The following is a 12,297-nucleotide window of genomic DNA, read 5'->3' as shown; positions in this document are numbered from 1 at the left end:
CTGGGATTTGAACTCAGGACCTTCGGAAGAGCAGTCGGTGTTCTTAACCACTGAGCCATCTCTCCAGCCCTCATTTTTCTTAAAGTGATACTTTCTTAAAGCCTGATCCTTCAGGTTTGAGCTTCCTTTGCATGTGTGTGTGTGTGTGTGTGTGTGTGTGTGTGTGTATGTGTGTGTGTTGGCAGGTCTGATAACAATCTACAGTGGTGTCTTACTCTTCAGGTTCTATTCATGTTGGTTTATAAGACCGGGTCTTTCATTTTTCAGAGGCTAGTAAATCCAAAAATCTGTCTCCCCAGCTCTGGGATTACAAATCTGTGCTATCACTCCAGGTTTCTCTTGTTGTTGTTTTTTCCTTGAGAGAGAGGGTCTCAGTTGATTTAGTTACTTCTGGCTAAGGTTTTTTTTTTGTGGGGAGGAGGGGGCGCTCGTGCGCGAAGTTGCCTGGAATGAGTCTCAGCATCCTTCACAGAATTTTTTAAAAAGCATACCGAAATACTTAAAGTTGCAACGCAGTGGGCAAATGCGCTCATTCACACCGCACAGCTACCACCACTATCCATCTCCCCAACTTTACCCTGTACCCCGGAATCTTCCTAGGATTATTTTATTTTATTTGAGACAGGGTTTCTCTGTGTAGCCTGGCTGTCCTGGAACTCTGAAGACCAGGCTGGCCTCGAACTCAGAAATCTGCCTACCTCTGCCTCCCCAGTGCTCGGATTAAAGGCATGCGCCACCACTGCCCAGTTTTTTGTCGTTGTTTAGGGTTTTTTTTTTTTTTTTTTTCTTCCTAGGATTTTTAACCAGACTAGGTTAAATGGAAGGCGAACTTGCGCCCCGGGTGCAGCCTTGGGCACCAGGCACATTCTCTTTCCCCGCGGTATGACTAAGCAAGCACTGGCCTTAGCGCTCCGCCCTCACCTATTGTCCCCCGAGAGGAACCGGTATTTCCGGATTGGAGCCTCGGAGCCAGAGATCCAGGGTGAGAGGGAGGTTGGAGGGGGAGGGGGGTTGAAATTGATCTTAAAACTTATCTCTCACCGATACCATTACCTGATTCTCTTCTTCCCCACACAAAAATCAACCCGTTCAACTCCCCTACCGTATACATACAGTGGTTCACAAACACCCTTCCCGTGGTTTTCGAAGGGTGACTGACTTTTCCTCGCCAGAAAGACTGAAAGCAGATCTGGGCACGAATAGATAAACCCTGCGAATGTTTATACTCTTGAGCCGAAGCTTGGGGGTTTTGCTGAGAAAAGAAGCGGAAGCGTCGCTCAGTCCCTGCCCCACCGCTGGGTGGCGCCGGTGAGGCCTCCCTTTCCGCCAACCGGACGACCCAAAGTGGCGCGAGCTACTTTTTTTTTTTTTTTTTTTCCGGGTCTGGAGGAAGCAGGTGATGGCCACCGCCCATCTACCCTCCCCCTAACCATACACACTCTAGATAGGCACTTTTCCCCCTTTCTTCTAGCCCTCCAAACAGGAAATAGGTTGAGTCACGACAATACCCAGGAGCGGCCGGTGCCCGAGGTCAGTGGCTCCCGCCTGCTGCGGCAGCCCGCGGCACTCCGCCTCCGGACACGCGCTGCCCGCGCTGCGCCGCCCGACGCCCGGGACCGTCGCCTCCTGCGCGCTGACTCTGCTGGCTGCCGCCGCCCCCCTTCTCCAGGCGAGTACCTGCCGCTCTGTCCCTCCCGGGGTACAAGATTGCTCTGGAGCCTTGGCTCGCCGCGGGGCAGCGTGCGTGGACACCGGCTGTCCCCGTGGGGTTTGGGATGTGATTTCTTGAGCACTGCTTTCTGCGTGCGTACTTCCATCTCCCACCCCTGGGCAGCCTCGCATCCCCGGGGTTGACTTAAGGTCACCCGGGATCTGAGTTCACGCCGCTGCTACAGGTGCCTGGCTCCTCCTTGTCCTTCCAGGCGGGGACATTGTTTCGCTCCCGCAGAGCGTCTCTTCTGCTAGATTCAGAGGGCCCTTGGGTTTCTGTTGGCAGCGATGGTATCTAAGGGGTGGGTGACCTGGATGGACGCGGAGCGAGGGAAAGCTGGTGACTGTGTGCAGGTGGGGGCGATCTTGGTGACCATGGGTCTGCCCCCTCCCCCGCCGCCGCCGCCGCCGCAGACAGGAAAACAGTTCCGCCGCGTTCTGAAACATTTAACTCGGGTTTGTGTGTGTGTGTCTATTTGGGGTCGTTCGACTCTTTTGTAAAGGAGGAGCCGAGTTGTCAACACAGGGCGTTGTCAGCTCTCCGGGGCTGCTTTCCGTCGCTTTTCTATGGGACTCTCAGTCAAAGCCGAGTTGGAGATTTTTATGTTGGAAAAAGGCCACCGAATGCCAAGCATTCTCCGAGCTTGAAAAGGGTGTTTTCCAGGCTGCCGCAGTGTGCGAGAGGGTTTCTGAGCTACAGTCTCTTCGTTGTCCACCGCACCTTCCCAGGTCCGCAGGTGTGCGGGTTCTGTTCAAAGGCTCCTCTGGCCTCTAAAAGTTTTCCGACTTTCCTAGTTCATTTGAAAGGCCAGTTTCCTGGTAAGGAGAGAGGGATTCTGGGACATTGCCTGGGGGCCTCTTGAAAACCCAGGTTTCAGGCCGCACCCTAGATCTGTTACCCCTGGGATCTATTTGCACTTTGACCTTGGGAACCTTTGGCCCAAGAAAAGTGGCGGTGCTCAGCTAAGGAATGAATCACGTCGCACTCCTACCCAGCCTTAAATCTGAATGCTATTTTAAAAATGGGGACAGACAGTACAACCACACTGGACCTACCCACTCCGCTCCGGAGCCATCGGCTGGCTCTTTATTGAGATTTGAAGATATTTGGCTAACATATAAGGCTGCAGTTTTTCCGTTCCTGGCCTTGAAATGTTCCTTAAAATGATGCGGAATGTGAAACAGCATTTTAACCTTCCTAAATGCTAAGTTAAATGGCATCGAATGCCCTCAGTTTTCTTCAGGGAGCTGAGAATCCTGACTAGGAATGTATTAAAAGTAGAGTCACTAGGCAGATGCAAACGTTCCAACCTTCCTAAGCGGCTAAGGTAGGACAGCTGTAGCACTCTGCTGCATGCTTTCCATTAAGGAAGATAAAGAGCCAGGAGGAGTTTTCTTTTGTCTGGACTGCAATGGAATGGAGTCACCCAGGGAGGGCGGTCAGTCTGCAGGAATTAACTAAGTATAGATTCCCCAAAATCTCTTAGTTCCTCATCCCCTCGGTACTAAGTAATGAAACTGCACTTAAAAAAAAAAAAAAAAAAAAATTACAGGGCTGGAGAGATGGCTCAGAGGTAAAGAGGACTGACTGCTCTTCCAGAGGTCCTGGAGTTCAATTCCCAGGAACCACGTGGTGGCTCTCAACCATCTGTAATCGGATCTTGATGCCTTCTTCTGGTGTGTCTGAAGACAGCTACAGTGTACTCATATGCATTAAATAAATAAGTCTTTTAAAAAAACTTACTTTTTATAGCAGAGCTTGGTGGCACTCACCTTTAATCTCAGCGCTCAGAAGATGGCAGGGTGAAGTCTGTGAGTTCCAGGCCAGCATGGTGACTAGCAAACCCTAGGCTAGCCAATGAGTGTTTTCCCCTTCTACCTTATGGGTCCTGGGGTGGGAGGGAGCCTTAGACTTGACTGCAAGCCCCTCTACTGCATGAGTCTTCACTGCTGTCCCGCACCCCCACCCCACCCCTGTGTGTGTGAGTGTTGTGTATATGTGTGAGTGTGTGTGTGTGTGTTTGTGTGTGTGTGCGCGCGCGCGCACACGCACACACACACACACACACACACACACACACACACGTGCTGTATATGCACCGGCATGTGGAAGCCAGAACTTGACATCAGGTGGCTTCCCACCTTCTATACTGAGGCAATGTCTCTCTCACTTGACCCCAGAGCTTCCTGATTTGCTTGTCCAGCTCGCCAGCTTGCTCTGAGGAGCCCTGTCTTAGCTTCCCAGTGAGATTACAGTCTGGCCACTACATCTGCCCTACAGTTACTGTTTAAGTGAAGTTTGAGTGGCAAGTTCTTTACCCACTGAGCTGTCTCCCCAGTCCCTCCCCTACTTTCGTATGTATCTTATATATTAATATATATTAGTGTATATGGGTGTTTTGCCTGACTAGAAGTCTGTGAGCAGTGGTCTGTCTAGTGCTCTTGGAGGCCAGAAGAGGGCATTGTATTCATTAACATTGAGGTCACAAACATTGGGTTTTGGGGACTCAAACCTGGGTCCTCTGGAAGAACAGCCAGTGCTCTTAACCACTGAGATGTCTCTCCAACATGCCGCCCTCACCCCTTCATTTAACATGGTCTCTAAGTTTTAAAGGTAGTCTGAATGAACTTTAAGAAAAAGGTTCTCTCCGCAAATACTGGAGTCACAGCAAGACTTGAGGGGACTAAAAAAAGATTTGAAATAAAAATTCAAAATATTTCCACCTGTTTCGTTTTTAAAATATATTTGTAAAAGATTTATTTTATGTTTGGCTATGTGTCCGTGTGTGGGTGTGTGCCCGATGGGCCCAGAAGAGGACGTCAGATCCCTTGGAGCTGTAGTTCAGCTGTGAGCTGACTGACTGGGTAGGCTGGGAACCGAACCTTTTAGAGTTCTGCACTTAACCTCTGAGCTCCAATCCCTTACTGTTATGTTAATGTGCAGGGTGAGGGTCCAATAGCCCCATCCACAGTTATAAGGATGTTTCTATAGTTTAGGAAATAGTTGTAGCGATGAGTTTGTTAAAAGGCACATTTTCTGTGAGAACATAAATGTGAACACGTCTCAGAAGTCATTGTCATACATCAAGAACGTGACTCAGGACACACAGCAGACAGTGCGCACCGGCTCTGGGCACTTTAATAAATAACTGCCTAGTGGCCGGTCCTTCAAACCGGCTCCTGTTCTTTCTTAAGACTCATGATTGTGTTGGGGCTTTCATCTGAAGGAGGTACGCACACGGGAGGAAGGGGTTTACAGCTTCCTTTGATTGAAAAGTCCCTTTGATATTGTTGACAATAACTCAGCCAAGATCTAGCAAGAAAGTCGGTCCATTCCCCCACCCCACCCCACCCCACCCCCTTCAGGAGATTCCTGCATTCACAGACTTCCCAACTGCTAATTCTTTTTACTTCTGCAAGGCTGAAAGGAGCGGAGTTTCCCTCCTTTCTTAGAATCGCTTTTAAAATACACTGTAGTTTCATGTTTTATCTAGCGACAAATGCTGTTTTGTTTGCCGTCCTCAGAGAAAGGTGGCTTATGGTCCAGTGCACCACATAAAATCTTTAGGAAACAACCGAGGAAAACTTGTATTAAAAATGAAAACCTGCCAAGTCTCTGGCTCACTAAATCTGTGGTCTATATTGGAATATGTAGGCACCTTTAGTGGTTCTCTTACATAAACAGGTTTAGGAGTCAACTCGGGGAAATGTGCATGCACACACACTTGAATGGACATTCAAACTTTATTATTTTATTAATTCTTATGTATGGGCCTTCTGCCCACACATATGCTAGTGCACCACATCATTTAGTGCCCTCAGAGGTCAGAAAGGGCACATGGTGCGCAGACATACATTTGAACAAAACATCTGTACAGAAAACACAGAAAAGCAATAATAAAGTCTTAAAAATCAGTCTGTTTGCCAGTTCTAATCTGCACCTTTCTCCTCCTCCTCCTCCTCCTCCTCCTCCTCCTCCTCCTCCCCCTTCTCTTTTGAGACAGGGTCTCTGTTTATAACCCTGGCTGTCCTGGGACTCTATATTCTATAGACTAGGCTGGTGTTGAAATCATAGATAGATATCCTCCTGCCTCTGCTTCCCAAGTGCTGGTATTAAAGGCATCCGATCCATCACCATGCCAGGCCTCTCTTTTTCTAAATGAATGCCTCTTGATACTAGTCTTCATGGAGATTTGGACTACTGGTTTCCCCATAAGAAAGATTAAGGTATTTAACTCTGATTTAGTGTTAGTAAACACTTGGTGTATGATCATTGTAAACCAGAGATTTCTGAATATACTGTGATCCAGTCGTCTTCACAATAACCTCGGAGGGCTCTCTAGCACCTCCCTGCAAGCCCCCTCCAGCCCTTCCCCTCCCTCCAGCCTCCCTCCTCTCATTTGACAGAACAGACATCGAGGTCGCCCTGATCATCTTGCTTGAAACCATGGTTCCCTCTTGTCGTTCACCCGTATCAAATCAGAAGTGCTTGGCTGCCTCTTCTCACCCACCCATTCATGCTGCATTTGAATATTCTGGAATATCAGGTTCTGCACTATGAGTGCACTGAAGTCAATGGAAAAAAAAAAAAAAAAAAAAAGAACCAACACAGAAGTAAATGCCAAAGGAGCAGAAGGTTCTTCTGTGGGTGCTTGAGACCCCCGATGACCTCGCTTATGCTTGGCCTGACTGTAGTCAGACTAGCGCCTCCCAAGCCAACTCTGGAACACTTTTGTCACTGACATGGATGGATAATGTTACTCTCGCATGCCAACCTGAATGTACTATCTGGTACTCTAAAATGCAGTCTAGCAGCACACAGCTGGATGTGGCGACACACCTCCACCTGTGAGAATGTGCTCCCATCTCTCTGGAACTGAGCAGGAGGATGGAGAGGTCTGTGCTGGTATGCACTACCTAGCAGAGCTGACCTTCTGCTTAGCAGAGCTGACCTTTACTTCCTGGCGCAGTCAACAGGAGCATATACCACAGACTCAGAGTTGCTGCAAGCTTGTGTGTAAAAATTAGAGGAATAATTACCTCCTTCCAAGCCGGGCATGGTGGCGCACGCCTTTAATCCCAGCACTCGGGAGGCAGAGGCAGGTGGATTTCTGAGTTCGAGGCCAGCCTGGTCTACAAAGTGAGTTCCAGGACAGCCAGGGCTACACAGAGAAACCCTGTCTCGAAAAAACTAAAAATAATAATAATAATAATAATAATAATAATAATAATAATTACCTCCTTCCAGGATTGTAGGAGGCCTCGGAAAAACTCTTATGTGTAAAAGTACTTGTAAACTAAAATGGTAACAAAAGCTGCACTTTCTCCCGGAGGAATTTATAATGCAAAGGAGCTAGGAAAAGCCACCCAGCTGCCTAGCACTCTGCAATTTAGTTAACACTTTTCAGTTAACAAGTCTGTTTGTAATTCTTTCAGTAGATTTAAGCCAATTAAAAAACATTTTTTTCACAAAATCTGAAGCTGGGCATGGTGGCGTATGCCTTTAATCCCAGCAAAAGGCAGGCAGATCTCGGAGTTTGAGGTTAACCTTGTCTACACAGTGAGACCCTGCTGAAAGAAAAGGAACATACAAAAAGGAATTTTATTTTGATTATTCATTTACCATCCAATTCAGCTATTATAATGAATAATTCAGTGTATACTCATTGTATAACTATCATAATGATGATCAATTTTAGAACTTTTTTTTTTAAAAAAGATTTGTTTGTTATGCAAGGAATGTTCTGCTTGCATGTATGCCTGCACACCAGAAGAGGGCACCAGGTCTCACTATAGATGGTTGTGAGCTACCACATGGTTGCTGGGAATTGAACTCTGGAAGAGCAGCCAGTGCTCTTAACCTCTGAGCTATCTCTCCAGCCCAAATTTTAGAACATTTTATCTGCCTGAAAAGAACACTTTCTCTCTAAGACCTTCTACTTGTCTGGCATGACTCAGTTTCCCTCCCCAAATGTCCCAAGGGTAATCATTAGTCTCTTTCTTAGGGTTTCTATTGCTGAGATGAAACACCACGACCCCCCTATCCCCTCCAACCCCCCCCCCCAAAAAAAAAAAAAAGAAGAAGAAGAAGAAGAAGAGGCAAGCTGGGGAGGAAAGCATTTATTTGGTTTACAGCTCCATATCACTGTTATCATTGAAGGAAGTAAGGACAGGAACTCAAACAGGGCAGGAACCTGGAGGCAGGAGCGGAAGTACAGGTCATGGAGTGGGTGCTGCTTTCTGGCTTTCTTATGGAACCCAGGACCACCAGCCCAGGGACGGCCCCACCCACAATGGGCTGCCCCCACCCATCAATCATTATTTAAGAAAATTCCCACAGGCTGCCTGTAGCCTGATCTTATCAAGGCATTTTCTCAACTGAGGCTCCTTCCTTTCCAGTGACTCTAGCTTGTGTCAAGTTGACACAAAACTAGCCAGGTCAGTCTTCTGCTCATAGATTGATCTATTTCAGGCATTATCTAATTTATAAATTTGTTTTAGATTTTTGTTGTTGTTGTTTAAGACAGGGCCTGGCTCTGTGTAGGCCTGGCTGTCCTAGAACTTGATCTGTAGGTAAGCCTGGCCTGAGCTCACAGAAATTCACATTTCTCTCTCCCCGAGTGTTGGGATTAAAGGCATATGCCATCACTGTGTGGCCCTGTTTTTTGTTTTTGTTTGTTTGTTTTGAGACATCGTCTCACTATGTAGAGCAGTCTGGCCTTGAACTTTTAGCCATCTTTCTGCCTCTACCTCCCATGTGCTGGGATTGCAGTCTGGAGCCACCACCCAGGACTACCAAACATTCTTTATAAATGAGATTCTACAACGTGTAGTCCTTCATGTTGGCTTCAACTTCGCCCTCAGTGTTCAGGTTTTACATGTCCTTACCTTTTGGTAGAGCTGGAGAAGGAGTTGAGGGCTTTACCCATGCTAATCAGTGTTCTCCCAGTCAGTGACTTAGATACCTGGTCCCGACTTGATTTCCTTTTGTTGATGATTAATGATCATCATTTGATATCCATTCATCTACATTTTGGCTAGTGTGAATACTGGTACTGTGAGCATTCGCGTAGAAGTTTTTGGATGAACATGCATCCTTGTTCTTCTTGGGTCTATTCCTAGAAGTGGAACATCTGTGGCATATCTATTGAAATGGGGATCTGCTGAGCTGGTTTCCTCAGCGACTGCATCAGTCTGTAGGCATCAGCCCTGTAAGCTGGCTCTGCTCTTCACATCTTCATCCACTTGAATGGCTGGCTGTAGCTTTCTGTATTTTTTGTGTGTATATGTATGTGTGGTGTATGAATGTGTGTGCGTATGCATGGGGCTGGGGTTGAGTTCAGGTGTCTTCCTCTATTACGTTCCATCTTGCTTGTTTTTTAAAAAAAGATTCATTTGTTTTTATTTTATGTATACAATTTTATATAATCACCGTTTTATGAGTGTTTTGCCTAGATGTAAGGGTACTCTGTGTACATTGCCCCTGGAGGCCAGAAAAGTGTGCTGGAGCCCTTGGAACTGGAATTGTATGTGGTTTCGAGCTGCCATGTGGGTGCTGGAAACTGAAACTGGGTCCTCTGAAAGAAAAACAAGTGTTTTTAACCTCAGTCGCCATCCCTCCAGATGCACCGCCATCTTTTTTTTTTTTTTTTTTTTTTAGTAGAGTCTTTCCTACATCTGGAACTCACAGATTCAATTAAACTTGATGTCTGTCTTTGCATCACCCAGGCCTGAGATTACTGACAGACACCACAGTGTCTGGGTTGTATATGGATGCTGGGGATCCAAACTCAGGTCCTCATTTCTGTGCAGCAAGCTTGTTGACTGAGCCATCTCCCCTGCTATAGTGTTTCGGGTGTCCACTGGGCTCGGGATGTAGGAAGTTGACTGGGCTTATTCCATGCTGGTGCCAGGCGGGTGTCATGCTATGGAGTGGGGTCCCGCAGCCTGGCTGGTTCTCTGGGGTCCCGGGGACAGCCGGAGCTGGCTGGTTCTCAGGCTCTTGGGCACCCAGGAGCCTCAGGATGCCACGGAAGAACTGAGAACAGAGTTGGGGCTCGTGGGCTGGATCTAGCCCAGGTCGAAGGGGAAAAGAAGGGAGAACTCCGCCAGGGTCCCTTGGGGTGGAGAGAGTCCTTGGCTTGTCGGCAGGCAGCTGGCTTGGCTTGGTGGGGGCCGTGGCTGGGAGCACTAAGAGGCCTTCCGGGGGCTGATTAGGTTGCTGGCTCTTTAGACGAAGGCCTGTTCCGTTGCTTCCATAGGTGGATCCCCATGGTTTTAAGACATTTGTTGTCATGGCGGAGAGTAGATGAATAAAACCACACCCCACTTTCTCAGGGCGGGCCTGAGGTTAAATTCCTTTTGTAGGGAGGAGTGACTGGGAAGGGGAGTTTATTGGCTAAGCCTCCAGGCCTTTAGGTACCTCATTAAAATGGAGATCTGTCTTGAGGTTACTTGACCTGTGGTCATGTCCTCTACTGTGGAGGGGCCTGGGCCTTTGCTCTTGTGTGACTGATGGCCACAAATATATGGAGGGCTGCAGCCTCCAGTCAGGAGTCAGGTGTTCAGGAGCGTGGCAAGACGCCTTCCGTCCTTTCAGGATCACTGGGGTTTCAAGCCTGTGCTCAACGAGAAACCAGGCCACCTTTCACGGTCCTACACCCTACCACCGTGTTCTGGGTTTTAATTTGAGCTATCTAACTTGGCATGGAGTGGCGTTGATTTGTATTTTTCTGATAGCTGATGATGCTTAGTATCCTTTTAAATAATTTGTTTGTTTTTCGGGTTAGGGTAACTCTTATTATTTAGCCCTGGCTATCCTGGAACCTTGCTATGGAGACCAGTCTAGCCTTGAACTCACAAAGATCTGTCCTCTCTCCCTCCAAGTGCCCAACTTATTAAATTGTTTTTAAGGCAGAAACTCCTGTAGCTAAGGTTGGCCTCCGACTCTTACGTAGCAAGAGAAGGACTTTGACCCTCTGACCCTTCTGCCTCCACCTCCCCGTGCTGGGATTCCTGGCATGTTTTATGGGATGCATGCCTGGTTCCTGTGGTGATGGAGGAGGAACTTCAGGCTTTCTGTGTGTTCTCTCTAGGCAAGGTGCTCCAGTAAGTGATGTCCCCGGCCACTCGTGTGTTTCTCGGACCGGTTTTTCTTGGCATGTTTTCCCCTTGAAAATTAGACACAGAGGGAAATCTACTTTGAAGTGGACTCTCTGATGAAGTGTGAGTTGAGCTCTTTGTCCTTCTATTTTGTTTTGCTTAGCTTTTGATTTGCTTCAAGATGTAGTTCCCTATCTTCCAAAAGATTTGACTGAAAAACTAATATGTACACAAGAGCATCTTTGCAGTGTGTATTTGTGTAGGTAAGCGAGGACTGATTCCATGGGCCGACTTCATGTCTGTGAAAACAATGTGCTCCTGCCCTAGTCAGGGTGACTGCTGCTGTGACGAAACATGATGACCGGAAGCAAGTTGGGGAGGAAAGGGTTTATTCAGCTTACATTTCCACATCACAGTTTACCATGAAAGGATGTTGAGATAGGATTTAAGCAGCAATTCAGAAGGGCAGGAACCTGGAGGCAGGCGCTGATGCGGAGGCCATGGAGGGATGCTGCTTACTGACCTGCTCCTTGTGGCTTGCTCAGTCTGCTTTCTTATAGAACCCAGGACCACCACCCCAGGGATAGCACCACTCACAATGGGCTTGGCCCTCCCCCACTAATTAAGAAAATGTTCTACAAGTTTGTCTACATCACAGTCTTATAGAGTCCATCCTCTCAAATGCCTTTAATTTGTGTCAAGTTAACATAAAACTGTCCAGCATAACACCCAGCCAAAAGTTTGTTTGTTTTTGTTTGTTTGTGTTTGTTTGTTTTTGTTTTTGTTTTTTTTCTGAGACAGGGTTTCTCTGTGTAGCCCTGGCTGCCCTGGAACTCTATCCACCTGCCTCTGCCTCCCAAGTGCTGGGATTAAAGGCCTGCGCCACCACTGCCCAGCCCATCTAAATGTTAATAACAGTATAAGAGGTGACCATTTGAAGATTCTTATTGGTTAGCATCCATCCATTCTCCTCATTACAATATCAGGGAAGCTGGCGCTGGCGCTGATGCTGGCTCTCAGTGGTAGGGTGTGTGCTTAGCGTGTTCAAGACCTTGAGTTTCTCCTCAGCACCAGAGCTGGGTTTAGTGGTAGATAGTTCCATCCCGCCCCTTGGAAGGATGAGGCTGGAGGCTGGAGAGTTCAAGGGTTAGGCCCTTGGAAGGATGAGGCTGGAGGCTGGAGAGTTCAAGGGCTAGCCTGGACTCCAGGGTGTTCGAGTGAGATTATCTCAAGCAAAACAAAACAAAAACCCAGCACCAAAAGTAAATAACCTATACACTGTTACACTTTAAAAACCCTGTGAATTCAGATTACTGAAGGATATCTAGTATCACATTTCCCCCAGAAGGGGACTTAGCATATTTGTTATTTTCCTAGCTTCCTGTCAGGGTTTCTTTTCTGCTGTGTGGGAGATTAATTATCTTCATGTTGTATCATCAAAAATCAGTATTGGATTTGTTTTTTTTTTTTTTTTTTTTTTTTTTT

At 47.3% G+C, this 12,297-nt stretch overlaps 1 protein-coding gene across 2 annotated transcripts in view; it reads left to right on the top strand.

Moving 5' to 3' along the window:
• Nucleotides 1–951: 951 nt before the first annotated feature.
• Nucleotides 952–12,297, top strand: part of Tjp2 (tight junction protein 2) — a 127,302-nt gene continuing 115,956 nt past the window's right edge. The window contains exon 1 of one of the 2 annotated variants that reach the window (XM_029538183.1): nt 952–982. The gene's annotated coding sequence lies outside the window, so the exon portion shown is untranslated. Of the gene's footprint in view, nt 983–1,394; nt 1,670–12,297 lie in introns of those variants that run through there. The other variant, XM_029538196.1, reaches the window with a different exon arrangement.

The sequence above is a fragment of the Mus pahari genome, chromosome 1 (genome assembly GCF_900095145.1).
Source record: "Mus pahari chromosome 1, PAHARI_EIJ_v1.1, whole genome shotgun sequence".
NCBI lineage: Eukaryota > Metazoa > Chordata > Mammalia > Rodentia > Muridae > Mus > Mus pahari.
Note: the sequence above shows the minus strand (reverse complement) of the source record. Positions and strands in the feature narration are given on the sequence as shown.